Raw genomic sequence first — 16956 nt, forward strand, 5'->3', positions numbered from 1 at the left:
TTCTTTAATTAAATTGCACAAAACGCACATTAAAACAGTAGATGATGGGAGTTTGAGGTAACATTAAAATACTGGAATCTAATAAAGTCTGATAGCAATTGTAGCAAGTGGACATCAGATTGCAGACACCGGAGAACCTGCGTTTCTATATCATTCTTTTTATAGTTTTGTTCCCCCGTAACAGAATTATTTAAAGACAGTATTGAGACAACTTTGTTCACAGTTGACTGTGAGCGCGGAATGTCGAACCATTTGGACTTGTTTTCAGCAGAGAAGCCGCTCCCGCTCTGAGGAATGTCTGCGTGTCGGAATCCGCCCTGCGGACAGGCAGCAGCTTGACACAGAAACCCGCGCTGTGAGTCTCACAGAACAGCAACCCGGCCCCTCCCCCACAGCTACTAAATGATCCTCGCCTGATTGTCTGTATGAAGGGGGAAGAAAGCGACCTGAAAATAATATCCAGATGGAGACAGAACATTCTTGGATAATTGAGGTGAGACGAATTCAGCTTCTGATATTTATTTCCGATCTTTATTTCTAATCAGCACCTTATCTGTGTTTTGGATTGTAACCCTCCACTTGCGGAGGTGGTGTTATTGACGCTGCAGTTTTCGTTTGAACTATTGAGATCGTCGCGATTAAAAAAAGATACAGTTCTCAGATCAGGGGTTACGATTTCAATCACACGGGCGAAAGGCTGTTTCGGCAGTAGGAGCTTCGTTTCAAAGTCTTATCACTTCAGATGAATTCGTGTTGTTTTCTCTTTGCGAATGTGTTTATTGTGGGTGTTTCAAGCTGATTTCCTCAATGTCCTGCGGAAGCAAAGACTTTAATTCTGTTCAAGGACTCGATACGTAGTCAGCAGTTGTGGGGGACGGGGGGAGGTGACCAGTTACAGTCAGAGGCGGGCGGCGCTGCGGAATAAAAACCATGATTTCTCTGCGTGGGGCAGAAGGCTGGATGGCTGAATGGCCAATTTCTGCGTGGTATGTTCACAGGAAAATCCCTGACCACAGTTATTCTGAACCGGTTTAATGAGTACAGTCCAAGGCACATATGTTACCTCTCGCAAAACCGAAAACAAACATTGCAGTAATTATATCATCCACTGCGCTGACATAGATGTTACGTAACAATGGACCCAGCGCCGATCCCCGCGGCACCCGACTACTCACTGGCGAGGATCAGTCCATCTTCTACCCCTTACTGACTTCTCCCGAGAAGCCGATGTCAAAGCCAGTTTAACACATCATCTCGAATGCCAGACCTCTGAAATCTCTTAACTAACCTCCCACGTGAGACTCTGCCAAATACCTTGCTAAATTGTTCAAAATTATTCTGGAATATTTTTAATTCGGTATATCAAGTGTCCTTTCTCCCAGATCATGAAGGAGACAGACAGACAGGGTGTCAGACAGAGTGGTCAGCAGCACTGGGGCTCCACAGTGGACTGTCCTGTCTCACTTTCTCTTCACCATCTACACCTCGGACTTCAACTACTGCACAGAGTCTTGCCATCTTCAGACGTTTTCTGATGACTCTGCCATAGTTGGATGCATCAGCAAGGGAGATGAGATGAGATGAGCTGAGCCGACAGTGGGAAACATTGTCACTTGGTGCAAGCAGAACATTCTGCAGCTTAATGTGGAAAAGACTCAGGAGCTGGTGGTGGACCTGAGGAGGGCTAAGACACCGGTGACCCCTGTTTCCATCCAAGGGGTCAGTGTGGACATGGTGGAGGATTAACAATACCTGAGGATACGAATTGGCAATACACTGGACTGGTCAAAGAACGCTGAGGCTGTTTACAAGAAAGGTCAGAGCCGTCTGTATTTCCTGAGGAGACTGAGGTCCTTTAACATCTGCCGGATGATGCTGACGCTGTTCGACGAGTCTGTGGTGGCCAGTGCTATCATGTTTGCTGTTGTGTGCTGGGGCAGCAGGCTGAGGGTAGCAGACACCAATAGAATCAACAAACTCATTCTTTAGGCCAGTGATGTTGTGGGGGTGGAACTGGACTCTCTGACGGTGGTGTCTGAAAAGAGGATGCTGTCCAAGTTGCATGCCATCTTGAACAATGTCTCCCATCCACTCCATAAAGTACTGGTTAGGCACAGGAGTACATTCAGCCGGAGACTCATTCCACCGAGATGTAACACTGAGCGTCATAGGAAGTCATTCCTACCTGTGGCCATCAATCTTTACAACTCCTCCCTCGGAGTGTCAGAGACACTGAGCCAATAGGCGGGTCCTGGTCTATTCAGAATAACTGAGGGACTGTTCGGAATGTCTCCGGTCAGAATGCCACAGATCACAGATCGATTTCTTTAATTAAATTGCACAAAAGCGCACATTAAAACAACAGATGATGGGAGTTTCAGGTAACATTAAAATACTGGAAACTAATAAAGTCTGATAGCAATTGTAGCAAGTGGACAATCAGATTGCAGACACTGGAGAACCTGCTTTTCTATATCATTCTTTTTTTATAGTTTATTCCCTGTAACAGAAGTATTTAAAGACAGTATTGAGACAATTTTGTTCACAGTTGACTGTGAGCGCAGAATGTCGAACCATTTGGACTTGTTTTCAGCAGAGAAGCCGCTCCCGCTCTGAGGAATGTCTGCGTGTCGGAATCCGCCCTGCGGACAGGCAGCAGCTTGACACAGAAACCCGCGCTGTGAGTCTCACAGAACAGCAACCCGGCCCCTCCCCCATATGTACGAAATGATCCTCGCCTGATTGTCTGTATGAAGGTGGAAGAAAGCGACCTGAAAATAATATCCAGACGGAGACAGAACATTCTTGGATAATTGAGGTGAGACGAATTCAGCTTCTGATATTTATTTCCGATCTTTATTTCTAATCAGCACCTAATCTGTGTTTTGGATTGTAACCCTCCACTTGCGGAGGTGGTGTTATTGACGCTGCAGTTTTCGTCTGAACTATTGAGATCGTCGCGATTAAAAAAAGATACAGTTCTCAGATCAGGGGTTACGATTTCAATCACACGGGCGAAAGGCTGTTTCGGCAGTAGGAGTTCCGTTTCCAAGTCTTGTCATTTCAGATGAATGCGTGTTGTTTTCTCTTTGCGAATGTGTTTATTGTGGGCGTTTCAATCTGATTTCCTCAATGTCCTGCAGAAGCAAAGACTTCAATTCTGTTCAGGGCCTCGATACGTAGTCAGCAGTGGTGGGGGACGGGGGGGGGGGGGGGCGGGTGAAGGTGGGAGGTGACCAGTTGCAGACAGAGGCGGGCGGCGCTGCGGAACAAAAACCATGATTTCACTGCGTGGGGCAGAAGGCTGGATGGGCAAAATGGCCAATTTCTGCGTGGTGTGTTCACAAGAAAATCCCTGACCACAGTTATTCTGAACCGATTTAATGAGTACAGTCCATGGCACATATGTTACCTCTCGCAAAACCGAAAACAAACATTGCAGTAATTATATCATCCACTGCGCTGACATAGATGTTACGCAACAATGGACCCAACACCGATCCCTGCGGCACCCGACTACTCACTGGCGAGGATCAGTCAATCTTCTACCCCTTTCTGACTTCTCCCGAGAAGCCGATGTCAAAGCCAGTTTAGCACATCATCTCGAATGCCAGATCTCTGAAATCTCTTAACTAACCTCCCACGTGAGACTCTGCCAAATACCTTGCTAAATTGTTCAAAATTATTTTGGAATATTTTTAATTCGGTATATCAAGTGTCCTTTCTGCCAGATCATGAAGTTGTCAGACAGACAGAGTGTCAGACAGAGTGATCAGCAGCACTAGGGGCCACAGGGGACTGTCCTGTCTCCCTTTCTCTTCACCATCTACACCTCGGACTTCAACTACAACACAGAGTCTTGCCATCTTCAGAAGTTTTCTGATGACTCTGCCAGAGTTGGATGCATCAGCAAGGGAGATGAGATGAGATGAGCTGAGGCGACGGTGGGAAACTTTGTCACTTGGTGCAAGCAGAATCATCTGCAGCTGAATGTGGAAAAGACTAAGGAGCTGGTGGTGGACCTGAGGAGGGCTAAGGCACCGGTGTCACCTGTTTCTATCCAAGGGGTCAGTGTGGATATGGTGAAGGGTTACAAATACCTGGGGATACGAATGGACAATAAACTGGACTGGTCAAAGAACACTGAGGCTGTCTACAAGAAGGGTCAGAGCCGTCTCTATTTCCTGAGGAGACTGAGGTCCTTTAACATCTGCCGGACGATGGTGAGGATGTTCTACGAGTCTGTGGTAGCCAGTGCTATCATGTTTGCTGTTGTGTGCTGGGGCAGCAGGCTGAGGGTAGCAGACAGCAACAGAATCAACAAACTCATTCGTAAGGCCAGTGATGTTGTGGGGGTGGAACTGGACTCTCTGACGGTGTTGTCTGAAAAGGGGATGCTGTCCAAGTTGCATGCCATCCTGGACAATGACTCCCATCCACTCCATAAGGTACTGGTTAGGCACAGGATACATTCAGCCGGAGACTCATTCCACCGAGATGTAACATTGAGCGTCATAGGAAGTCATTCTTACCTGTGGCCATCAAACTTTACAACTCCTTCCTCGGAGTGTCAGACACCCTGAGCCAATAGGCTGGTCCTGGACTTATTTCCACTTGGCATGATTAACTTATTATTTAATTATTTATAGTTTTATATTGCTATGTTTCTTCACTATTCTTGGTTGCTGCGACTGTAACGAAAACACAATTTCCCTCGGGATCAATAAAGTATTTCTGTCTGTCTTTTTGTCTTGCCACAATCCGGTCCGCTAGCCACTCCTTTTCCCTGTGTTCCACTGGGCTCCTTGATTAGGGCACCTGATCCTTTTTCGAACCGGCAGTACAGAAACTCCGGCTCACATCTACCCGCTGCGGGTGCGTCTCCGGGGTTGTGTGGCAATGCTCGTTCCGGGCCGCCAAGAATTTGGACCATCTTACAAGCCAGTGCGGCAATTCACTTTCCGGGACGCCGAGAATAGTGGACTCTAAGTTGCTTCGGTGCCCGGGGTTGCTTTGTGAATTCTGTTGTTTTCCTGGCCAGCTGATTTGCCGGCCGTTTACCGCCACTCCGAGCCACGATACGAATGGACTGTCATTGTTTAGTTTTGTCGTATCGTGTCCAGCTGAGGATTGCAGGTCGTTTGCCGCTATTTCGAATCAAGATCCGAATTGTCTGTCGTTGTTTGTTTTTGTCCTCTTGTGTCCAGCTGAGTGTTGCAGACCGTTGTGCCGCTACTCCGAGCCAAGATACGAATGGACTATCGTTGTTTGGTTTTGTCGTCCCCCGTCCAAATCCAAGTCCAAGTCCAGGCTCCGTGTCCGAGTCCCAAGTCCAGGCTCCATGTCTGTAGCCACTCTTTTCCTTCTGTGGGCAAGCCAGTTCTGGATCCACAAGGCAATGTCCCCTTGGATCCATTGCCTCCTTACTTTCTCAATTAGCCTCGCATGGGGTACCTTATCAACTGCCTCACTGAAATCCATATACACTACATCTACGGCTCTACCTACATCAATGTGTTTAGTCACATCATCAAAAAAACCAGTCACGCTCGTAAGGCACGACTTGTCTTTGACAAAGCCATGCTGACTACTCCAAATCATATTATGCCTCTCCAAATGTTCATAACTACCGCCTCTCAAGATCTTCTCTATTAACTTACCAACCACAGAATTAAGACTCACCTGTCCGTAATTTCCTGGGCTATCCCTACTCCCTTTTTGAATGAGGGAACAACATCCGCAACCCTCCAATCATACTTCTGTTATCCTGCTTTATATTATTGGCTAGTCTGCTCTCATATTTCATCTTTTCTATTTTTATAGCTGTTATTAGTTGCCTTTTGTTGGATTTTAAAAGTTTTCCAATCATCCATCTTCCTACTCAGCTTGCTGCCTTATTTGCCATTTCCATGGCTTTTATGCAGTTCTTAACTTCCTTTGTCAGCCATGGTTGCCTACCCGTAGCATTTGAGAATTTGCTCCTTTGTGCGGCATAATAATCCTGTGCCTTGTGAGCTTCTCCCAGGAACCTCAGCCATCTCTGCTCTGCCGTCATCCTGTCAGTATCCTCCTCGAATCCAGCTGGGCAAGCTCCCCTCTCATGCCTCAGTAATTCCCTTTGTTCCAATGCGATGCTGATACATGTGAGTTATGCTTCACCTTCTCCAACTGCAGTATGAATTCGATCATATTATGCCCACTGCCTCCTAAGGGTTCCTTTACGTTAAGCTTCCTAATAAGATCTGGATTATTACTCAAGACCCAGTCTAAGATAGCCTTTCCCCGAGTAGGCTCAAGCACAAGCTGCTCTAAAGAGCCATCTCGTAGCCATTCAATAAATTCGCTCTTACCAATAGAGACACACCACAGCCTATGACCTCCTGCCTGTCCTTTCGAAAAAAATGTATATCCTTTGATATTTATCTCCCAACTGTGGGCTTCTTTCAGCCACGAATGTCTCCCAACAGGTCTAGTAAATATGCCCACGAGAATATAGGCCCCCCTCGGGTTTGGTACAGTTCCCACCCGTACAATTGTGAAATTACCATGTGCAACAGCAGTATTTCATTGATTTTCTGGCCATTACAAGCTGCAATGATATACTGACACTCGAGTGTATTGTTGGGCAGCCTCTGCTGAGAACAAGCCCTCTTGAAGCGACATGTCCCAACGTAACATTTCTTTTAGTCCTGTGCAAATACCAACCAGTAATTTACATTTATTAATGTCAGGTATCGTTAGGTATTTTCTATGAATTGAATTGTCAGATTCTTTGACCCTGTGATTAAGGAGAAGTGGGAATTGGAAGGAAGCTCTGTTCTCATTTCAAAGTGTACAAAGCGAACGGGATATACCTTGCAGGCAGGTCTGCTGGAGTTGCTGGTGTCTGTTTAAACTCGGCTGATATGAAGGATGGAACCTGCGTGTTAGGTCAAATGATGGAGCAGTTGATATAAGTGTAGACTCGACATTCAGCGAGACTGTGTCAGGATAAGCTGTGGACAGGGCGTCATGTAGTCAGTTGGATGCTTTGAAATGTGTTCACGTCAATACAGTAAGTATGAAGAATAGCAGTAACTTAGTACAATGTTCAGTAGATAGATGATACATGTTTACACCGTATTTTATGAGTAAAAGTCGGAAACACTAAGGAAATAATCACACTGGGAGTGTTCTATCGCACCTGCCCACCCCAGTGTTCATCAGTTGACGTTTCAGACCGAATCCCTTCAACAGGATTAGTGTAATAGCAGGAAAGGTGTAATCGCTCTGGAAGTATTCTATAGCCTCCCCTCCCGCTAGTGGCATTGGTACCATGAGGAGATGATAAGCTGGTAGCTTCTGGAAAGGTGAAAATATAACTTGATTGTTATAGTTGATGATTTCAATTTCCCTAGTGTTGATTCTCACCTCTTTATTAAAAAATGCTTCAGAAAACTGGGCAGAATGTTATGCGAGTCCCGGAAGAATTCTTGACATACTATGTGGATGGGCTAGCCGGATGAGATGCCGTACTGTGTCTGGCACCAGGCAGTGAACTTGATTAGCCGCCAGTCATCTATGTGGGCTTCCTTTTTGGAGGTGGAGCGCAAACTAGGGAATGAGATTTATGGTGAGAGGGGAATATTTACAAGGTATATGATCCACCAGTTTTTCAAACTTGTACAATATGTGTAGTGAGCTGCCAGAGGAATAGCAGCATCATTCAAGAAGCAGTTTAGATTGGTGCATAGAGGCTCGGGGCCCGGAGCGATTTGGGACTACCACGGGAAATTGGGAGCATCATGGTGGTCACTGTGGTCGGCATAGTCCCACTGGGCAGAAGGGACTGTATGCATGGTCTGTGACTCTCTCATTGGGATTCAACAGGTATCAGTGGACAGGCATAAAGATATGGTGTGAATGTTGATGGTAATGGGGAATGTTTGCTCCCTACGGCGACTGCTGCTCCGATACAGAGGATGAAAACACTGTCAGGTTTGCAAAGTAGTCGTGCTATCTCTGACTCACCAATAAGAGACAATCTCACTCGATGACTGCTTGTTGTGTGTAATTCAGAATGTCACCAGCAGGTGGGGCTTTCGTCCAGCTGGACCAAAGTGTAAGGAGGCGAGGCCCTGAGGGAGGATACAGGTAGGTGAGAAGAGGCAAAAAGTCAGTGACGGGAATAGAGAGAAATTTGTTTATCCGGAGGAGGAATTGATTTCATGCATTCATGTTGGAGGCTACCAAGGAATACAAGGTGGAATCGCAAACAAGAGAATATCTGCAGATAACACACACAAAATGCTGCTGGAACACTGCAGGCCAGTCAGCATCTATAGGGGGAAGCACTGTCGACGTTTCGGGCCGAGACCCTTCGTCAGGACTGTGTCTGCTGTGTTCCACCAGCATTTTGTGTGTGTTGTTTGAATTTCCAACATCTGCAGATTTCCTCGTGTTTGCTCTTTAAAATCTGCAGATGTTGGAAATTGCTCTTTAAATTGCTCTTTAAAATGCTGGAGGAACCCAGACAGGCCAGACGGCATCTACGGAAAAGAGTAAACAGACGGCGTTCCGAGACCTAGAGTCATGTTGAAGGAGCTTGTGTTATGTGCCATGTGCAGAAGTTCGCTGACGACACGGCCATAGTGGGGTGTGTCAGGAATGGACAGGAGGAGGAGTATAGGAAACTGATACAGGAGTTTGTGATATGGTGCAACTCAAACTACCTGCGTCTCAATATCACCAAGACCAAGGAGATGGTGGTGGACTTTAGGAGACCTAGGCCTCATATGGAGCCAGTGATCATTAATGGAGAATGTGTGGAGCAGGTTAAGACCTACAAGTATCTGGGAGTACAGTTAGACGAGAAGCTAGACTGGACTGCCAACACAGATGCCTTGTGCAGGAAGGCACTGAGTCGACTGTACTTCCTTAGAAGGTTGGCGTCATTCAATGTCTGTAGTGAGATGCTGAAGATGTTCTATAGGTCAGTTGTGGAGAGCGCCCTCTTCTTTGTGGTAGCGTGTTGGGGAGGCAGCGTTAAGAAGAGGGACGCCTCACGTCTTAATAAGTTGGTAAGGAAAAGCTCTGTCGTGGGCAAAGTACTGGAGAGTATAACATCGGTAGCTGAGCGAAGGGCGCTGAGTAGGCTACGGTCAATTATGGAAAACCCTGAACATCCTCTACATAGCACCATCCAGAGACAGAGAAGCAGTTTCAGCGACAGGTTGCTATCGATGCAATGCTCCTCAGACAGGATGAAGAGGTCAATACTCCCCAATGCCATTAGGCTTTACAATTCAACCGTCAGGAGTAAGATATGATAAAGTGCCGGGGTTGATTGTATTTAATGTATCTAAGTAAACTACTTAAGAACTTTTTAAAAGCTATTATTAATGCTTTTTGAGAGAGTGATTTAGATGCATATCATATTTTTACTGAGTAATTTATGTAATTAGTTTTGCTAAAACAAGTGTATGGGACATTGGAAAAAATGTTGAATTTCCCCATGGGGATGAATAAAGTATCTATCTATCTATCTATCTATCTATCTATCTATCTATCTATCTATCTATCTATCTATCTATCTATCTATCTATGTTGGAGTAATCATCAGATCAGTAAACAATGACCATTGGTTTAATGGCCGTCAATCACAGGAATGGCCATGTTTTTCGGTGCCTTTGACTTGGACCTTGTTCCTAACTGGAACAGTCGCTGTGTCAGAGCTTCACAGCCTCTTTCTGTTGAGGGCCAGGAGAGGAAGAGGGGCACATCTGTGGCATTCTGCTCACTCCATTCCCCTTCCTGCCACCGTGAGTTACTATCATCACTCTCTCCTGCAAGTCTCCTGTCATTCCCGCCACGCCAGCCATCCGGATTTCTTGTCTCTCTCCATTGTCGACCTCAGTTCAAACCACCCCTCCCTCTGCGATTCACTTCCCCAACCCCCTCCACTGGTGAGATCTCTTTTTCTCAATCCTCTCCCTCCTGTGGGGATCTCTCTTCCCCATCAACCCCTCCTGCGCAATCTCTGTTGTCCATCATTCGCCTGTGTGAATTATCCCACTAACTCCTTTGGATTATTTCCCACCCATACTCCACCTTCTATAGGACTTCCTCGCATCCATCCCCCTAGTCCCCTCTGAGCCTCTCATGTCAGAAATATTTCCGTCCGTCGGCGAGTCAGTTTACCGAGCACACTGGAGCTGGGCTGTGAGGGGCACTGACAGACTGACACTTCCGGAAGGTTTGATGCTTCGTGAATTTTACTTTATTTTATTGTAAAGATAAGGAAGAGGAACAGGACCTACGGACCCAGCAATTTCTTGCCATCCTATTACACCAATATGACCAATTAACCCACGGAACGGTACACCTATGGGAAGTGGGAAGAAACTGGAGCACCCGGAGAAAACACACACAGTCACGGGCAGAATGGACAAACAGACAGTCTCGGGAATGGAACCCGGTCGTTGGTGCTTTGATAGCAGAATGCTCACTGCTACACTACAGTGCAGATCCTAAATTACCCATGGCAGAGAAACTCCTCCGGACCCAGGGTTTGAATCGCTTTGTTTATGTTTGTTTAGACTTGGCTGGAATGACGAGATTGATTCAGAGTGGAACCCGAGTCTGCGGCTCTGAGGAACCCGGAGTGTAAAATAAAGAAACTGCGGTAAGTACCAGACTGTGGGAGATTGTGTTTACAGTCACTGGGTGTCTGACACTGAACATTAATGTGATCAGTAATTGTGTTACTGATGAACACTGGGGATTTGTACCGCTTTTGAGCAGCGTCCAATCTGAATCCGCAGTGTCCGCTGAATCCGAAGACGTCGCCCAATCAGGTTCGCCGGCTGAGTACGTAAAGCATCGGCGCGCGGCAGGGAAGCTGGGAATTGTACAGAATAGTCGGTTTGCCCCTGAACATGGTGGGGCGGGGGGATTAAATCCCCAGCATGGAATAAATCCTTGGTCGCTGATTCACAACAGTCCACGGGTTGATTACACAAAGATCCGAAGTAAATATCCGAAGTTGTATTGTTCACTCCTAAATTCCCCAAGTATGTTCTTGGATCCGTTTTGAGGTCGTTGAAACTGCCCCGTCCACTACACCAAACGCTCCCTCTCGCCAGTCTGGGAAGAGGCCGGGTTACTGATTGATTCGGAAGGTTCGGGTTGTTGTTCTGAGAGACTCGGGGCTCAGGTCTGTGTGACAGCAGCGGCCTGTCCGCCCACATTCCTCAGGACAGGGAGCGGCCTTTCTTCTGAAATCAGATCCTACCGGTTCAACGATTCACTCTCATTCAGGTGTGAACAACACCACTTTAATATTGTATTTAACCATTTCTGCTGCAGGGAAGATTGTTAGGATCATTAACGTGATTCAAAGAAAACTACCTGGGGTCTTCAACTCGCAACTTCACCAGTCACTCTACCCCGTTCGCAGCGAGTTTCCAGCATTTTATTTTTACTCCAGACTCGCGTCATCTGCATTATTTAAAAATATTTTTAAATATAAAAAAAAACAAATTTTAGAAAAAAAGAATTGTAAGGAAAGATCGAGTAGGTTCGAACTTTATTCCTTTGAACGAAGAGGATCGAGAGGAGATATAACAGAGGTAGAGAAAATTATGAGACAGATTGAGGGGATAAACGCAATCACTCGTTTTCAACTGAGGTTGGGTGGAGCTAAAAGCAGAGGTCATGGGTGAAGGGTTGAAGATGTAAAGTTTCAGGGGATCATGAGGGGAAACATCTTCACTCAGAAGGTCCTGAGAGTGCGAACGTGCTGCTGGCTACACATGTTACAAGCAAGTTCGATTTCAACCATTAAGAGACAGTCTGGATGGGAGGGGTGTGGAGGTGTGTGGAGATCTTTGGCCCCGGTACAGCTCGAAGGGATAGGCAGTTTAAATGGCTCAGCCGAAAGGCCTGTTTCTGTGTTGTACTTTTCTATGTCACCTTGATCTCTGGTACATAACAGAGACAACGGGTTGGTTAAACAAAAATCAGAAATCATCTTCATAAGTTTAATTTCTCACAGCTTAATTCCCCAAGAATATTCTAACAAGGAGGATATGCTCTGAGGACCTTTCAAGCTGTCCCTTCTCTGCCCCACCCGCTGATCTTTCGTAACCATGGTAACACACAAAATGCTGGAGGAACCCAGCAGAACCGGTAGCATCTGTGGAACGGAGAAATAAGTCGAGTTTTCGGGCCAAGACCCTTCAGTGGAACTGGAAATGAGGGTAAAAGAGGGCAGATCATGGATGCGGGAGGTTGTTCTGGAAAACTCGGAGCTCAGGGTCTCTGTGAAAGCATCTGCTGGACCCGCACATTCCTCGGAACAGGGAACGGCCTTTCTGCTGAAATCTAATCCGACCGGTTCGACAATTCACTGTCATTCAGGTGTGAAATAACTCACTTTTATAATGTATTTGACCATTTCTGCTGCGGGGAAGACCGATAGAAACATTAATGTGTTTTTAAGAAATTTGCCTGGGGTCTCGAACCCGCAGCATTACCCGTTACAATGCTGCGAGTGTTTGCTGCGAGTTACCAGAATTTTATGTTCCCCTCGGACTCGCATCATCTGCAATTATTCTACAAGTCTTTTCAGGATTCCTTCAAAGAATCAGTCCGTGGCATTCCTAACCGCAACATTAACTTGGCAATGTTCCCAGTTACCGCTGCCAGTAATTTTTAAATGTTTCCTGTAACCGCGAGGGTGAGGGGGGAGGGAGAGGCTGATAGAAAGGAGGAGAGGGCGGGTTGAAGGGGTGAGCAGGCGGAGGAGGGGCAGGATGAGTATGTGGAAGTTGCAGGGGGGAAGATAAAGTTAGGTCGGGAGCAGGAAGAGTGGGAGAGTGTTAAAGAGATGGGGGCATGGAGAGGGCGAGAGAGAGGGGAAGACAGAGAAAGAGGGGTCAGTGAAACAGCTGGAGGGAAAGGGGGAGAAAGGAGGGGACAAATGGAGGGCGGAGCAAGGGAAAGTTTGAGAGAAAGGGTGTGAGGCATAGGGATTGGGTATGTGAGAGGGGGAGACAGCGTGGCTGGGAGAGATGAGAAAGAATTGGAGAGAGGGTGAGTTACGGGTAAGGAGGGGGAATAGGAGAGGAGAAAGAAAGGTGGGAAAAGGGGGAGAAGGGAGAGAGTGGAGGGAGAGCGTTCAGCAGAATGGGGAAGACGATGATGGAGAAGGGTGCGAGGAGGGTTGGGTGAGAGACAGGAAGGAGTGTGCAGGACGAGACGAGTGGGAGGTGTGAGAGAGAAGTGCAGTGAGCAAGAAGGGTGAGTGACCGGGAAGCATAGGGGAGAGGAATGAGTGAGGTGGGCGGCAAAGGAGAGAGGGGTGTGGAGGGGTACTTATTGCATCTCGTGATCACAATGCCACCAGATTCAAAGGAATTATGGAAAGGGGTATCTGCATGGGCTGAGATTAAAATTTAGAAAGGACAATTTTGATGGTAGCGGAATTGACCTGGCCACTGTGGAATAGGACAGGCTGTTGTCTGGAAAAGGCGTTCTAATAAGTGGGAGAAAGTAACAATCTACATGAGGGTGTTACCACGAAATTTGATGAAGACAATGCAGTGGATATAGTCTTCATGATCTTTAGAAGGGAATTGCCAAGGTCTCGCATGGGAGGATAGTCAAGACGGTCCAGTCACTCGGCATTCAATAGGCTGGATAAGACATTGTCTTGGTGGGAGAAACCGGAAAGTAGCTGTAGATGGTTACCTCTCTGACTGGAGGCCTGTGACTAATGAAAAGCTGCAGAGATCAGCGCCGGCTCGGTTGTTCTTTGTCATCGAAAGCAACAATGTACATGATAGTGTAGTTAACTGGATAAGCAAATTTGCAGATAACACCAAGATTAGGGGTGTAGTGGATAACGAGGAAGGTTATCATGACTCTCAGCGGGAATTGGGCCGGCTGCAAAAATGGGCGAAAACCGTCAAAGGCAATTTAACGCGGACAAGTGCGAGGTGTTACACTCCGGTAGAAACAGCCGGGGTAGGACTGAAGCAGTGAACGATAGGGTACTGAGGAGTGTGGAAGAACGAAGGGATCTGGGGTTACGATTCCATAATTCATTGAAAGTAGCGTGACAGTCAGATAGGGTCGTAAAGAAAACATTTTCAAACATTCGCCTTTATAAATCTATGCATTGAGTTCAGGAGATGGGGTGTTATGTTGAATTTGTATAAGACTTTGGAGTACAGTGTGAAGAATTGGTCACCGACCTGCAGTAAAGATGTGAATAAGGTTATCGGAGTGCTGAAAAATTGTACAAGGACGTTGCCGGGTCTGGATGAACTGAGTCACAAGGACAGATTGAACAGGTTGGAAGATTGAGAGGAGATTTGATCGAGGTATACAAAATTATGAGGTATATAGGTAGGGTAAGTGCAAGCAAGGTTTTTCCACTGAGGATGAGCGGGATTGCAACCAGAGGTCATGGGTGATTGGTGAAAGATGAAGAGTTTAAGAGGAACATGAGCGGAAACTTCTTCGCTCAGAGGGTCGTGGAATGAGCGGCCAGCAAGAGTAGTGCATGAGAACACGGTCTCACTGTTTAACTGATCGTTTGGATGGTAGGGGTTTGGTGGACTGTGGCCCCAGCGCAGGTCGGTGGGATTAATCATTTGGACGGCAGGGGTATGGTGGGCTGCGGCCCCAGCGCAGGTCGGTGGGATTAATCATTTGGATGGTAGGGGTATGGTGGGCTGTGGCCCCGGCGCGGGTCGGTGGGATTAATCATTTGGATGGTAGGTGTATGGTGGTCTGTGGCCCCAGCGCAGGCCGATGAGATTAGGCAGTTTAAATTCCTCGGCCAAAGTGCTGTTCCTGTGCTGGACTTTTCTATGACTCTTTGACTCCTTGATCTCCGATCCATAATACAGACAACAAGCTGATTAAATGATGGCTCAAAATAAATAACAGAAGTTGAATTATTCACACCTAATTCCAAGAATATTCCAACAGTGTAGTTATGTTTGAAGTCGTTTCACACTGCCTTGCTCACTACCCCACACGCTCCCTCTCGCCGATCTTTCCTACCCATGGAAACACACAAGATGCTGGAGGAACTCAGCAGGTCCGGCAGCATCTATGGAACTGAATAATAAATGGACGTTTCAGGCCGAGACACCTCAGTGGTATTCGAAAGGAATGAGGAAGAGGCCAGATCATTGATTTGGGCGATGCGGGTTGTTGTTCTGTTTGACTCTGAGCTCAGGGTCTGTGTGCCAGCAGCTTCCTGTCCGGGCGCATTCCTCAGAACCGGGAGCGGCCTTTCTGCTGAAATCAAATCTAATCGGTTTGACAATTCGCTCTCCTTCGGGTGTGAACAAATTCACTTTAATATTGTATTTAACCATTTCAGCTGCAGGGTAGAGTGATAGAATCTTTAACATGCCTAAAAGAAAATTTCCTAAGGTCTCGAACCCGTAACGTTACCAATTACAGTTGCTGCCCTGTTTGCTGCGAGTTTCCAGTATCTTGTGTTTACCTCAGACTCGTATCGTCTGCAGTTGGGTTAAAAATAATCTTCAAAGATCTTTTACATAAATCAGTCCATGGCATTCCCAGTCGCGACTTTCCTTAATATGAAGAACATTTCCCCGGAACTGCAATCTGGAGCGTTCCCAGTTACAGATTCCTCGAATCTTTCAAATGCTGTTGAGGTGAGGGTGAGGGGCAGGAGCAGAGTGAGGGATGAACAGGATCAACAGGAAGCTGAAGATGAAGGTGAGTGTAAGGGGAGGCAGCTCAGAGACAGAAACACAGAGGGGGGAGTGTTACAGAGAAAAGGGGAGGGAGAGCGAGATAGAGCTGGAGAGGGGGAGAGATAGAGGGAGAGAAATAGAGTGGGACGGTTGGTGAGTGGTTGAGTGAGAAGGGTAGAGAGGTTTGGAGTTTGAATGAAATGGGGGAGAGGAGGAGACAGAGGGGAGGGAGTAAGGGGATGTGTGAGCACAAGGGAGAGTGTGATGGTAGGAATGGAGCCGGAGTGACATTGTGTGAGTTAGGGACAGGAGCTGAGGATTGTGGGGTGAGAGAGGGTAAGGGAGGATTAGTGAGTACGTGGGGGTGTGGTGGGATGGGTGACGGACAGGGCAGAGGGCATGAAGGGCTGAGTGATAGGGGAGGCGAGGAGAGAGGGATGAGTAAAATGGGTGACAAGGGCCTACGGTGTGGACTATGCAGTGAGGATGAAGAGTGACAGATGGGCGGCGAGGAAAAATGGGTGAGTGTAAATGCCTTCAATGAGAGAGGGGTGAGGGAGGGGTTTGAGGCAGGAATGAAGGTGTGTGGTGCAGAAAACAGGGTGAGTACGAGCGGCTGGTGAGAAAGCAGGTGTGAGGGTGAATGGTGGTGAGTTGGGAGGGAAGAGGGAGAGGATTAGAGAAGAGACCAGAGTGAAACAGACGTGGATGAGTGAGGGAGACACTAAGTCTGGTCAGAATCATTAGACAAGCTATTTATTCATTCACAGAGGCAAGGGTGTTAGCCATGGTCTATCACAAGTCACTGAACAAATCCACAGTGAGGTTACAGTTCGCTGTCTCGCGATTCCACACGGGGAGTTCTGCCGCACACTGATCCCCGTCTCCAACCCAGAGCGGGTGTTTTACCATGCACGGCTCCCAATCTCTGTAACCCACATAGGGAGTATTACCGGTCACGAGTCCCAGTCTCTGTATCTCATCAAACACCATTATAAATCAGCATATCCCATACCGGGAGTTTTACTGTGCATGATCCCCATGACTATATCCAATACTGGGCGTTTAGCTCTGCACCGTTCCCGGTCTCCGTGTCGATCTCTTAACCTGTCAAGCCCCATTGACCTGCTGCCCATCCCCTACCATCCATGTACTTATCCAAGTTTCTCAAAGAGATGTTGTTAGGACCGCAGACAAAGCCAGGAATGGCAGGTTAACCATGATGCGACTAATG

At 47.1% G+C, this 16956-nt stretch overlaps 1 protein-coding gene across 1 annotated transcript in view; it reads left to right on the forward strand.

Annotated features, from left to right (window-relative positions):
- Positions 1 to 235: 235 nt before the first annotated feature.
- Positions 236 to 16956, forward strand: part of LOC140720607 (NACHT, LRR and PYD domains-containing protein 3-like) — a 47934-nt gene continuing 31213 nt past the window's right edge. The window contains exons 1-2 of the mRNA XM_073035437.1: positions 236 to 493; positions 2594 to 2818. The gene's annotated coding sequence lies outside the window, so the exon portion shown is untranslated. The remainder of the gene's footprint in view (positions 494 to 2593; positions 2819 to 16956) is intronic.

Source organism: Hemitrygon akajei, unplaced genomic scaffold (genome assembly GCF_048418815.1).
Source record: "Hemitrygon akajei unplaced genomic scaffold, sHemAka1.3 Scf000045, whole genome shotgun sequence".
NCBI classification, from domain to species: Eukaryota; Metazoa; Chordata; class Chondrichthyes; order Myliobatiformes; family Dasyatidae; genus Hemitrygon; species Hemitrygon akajei.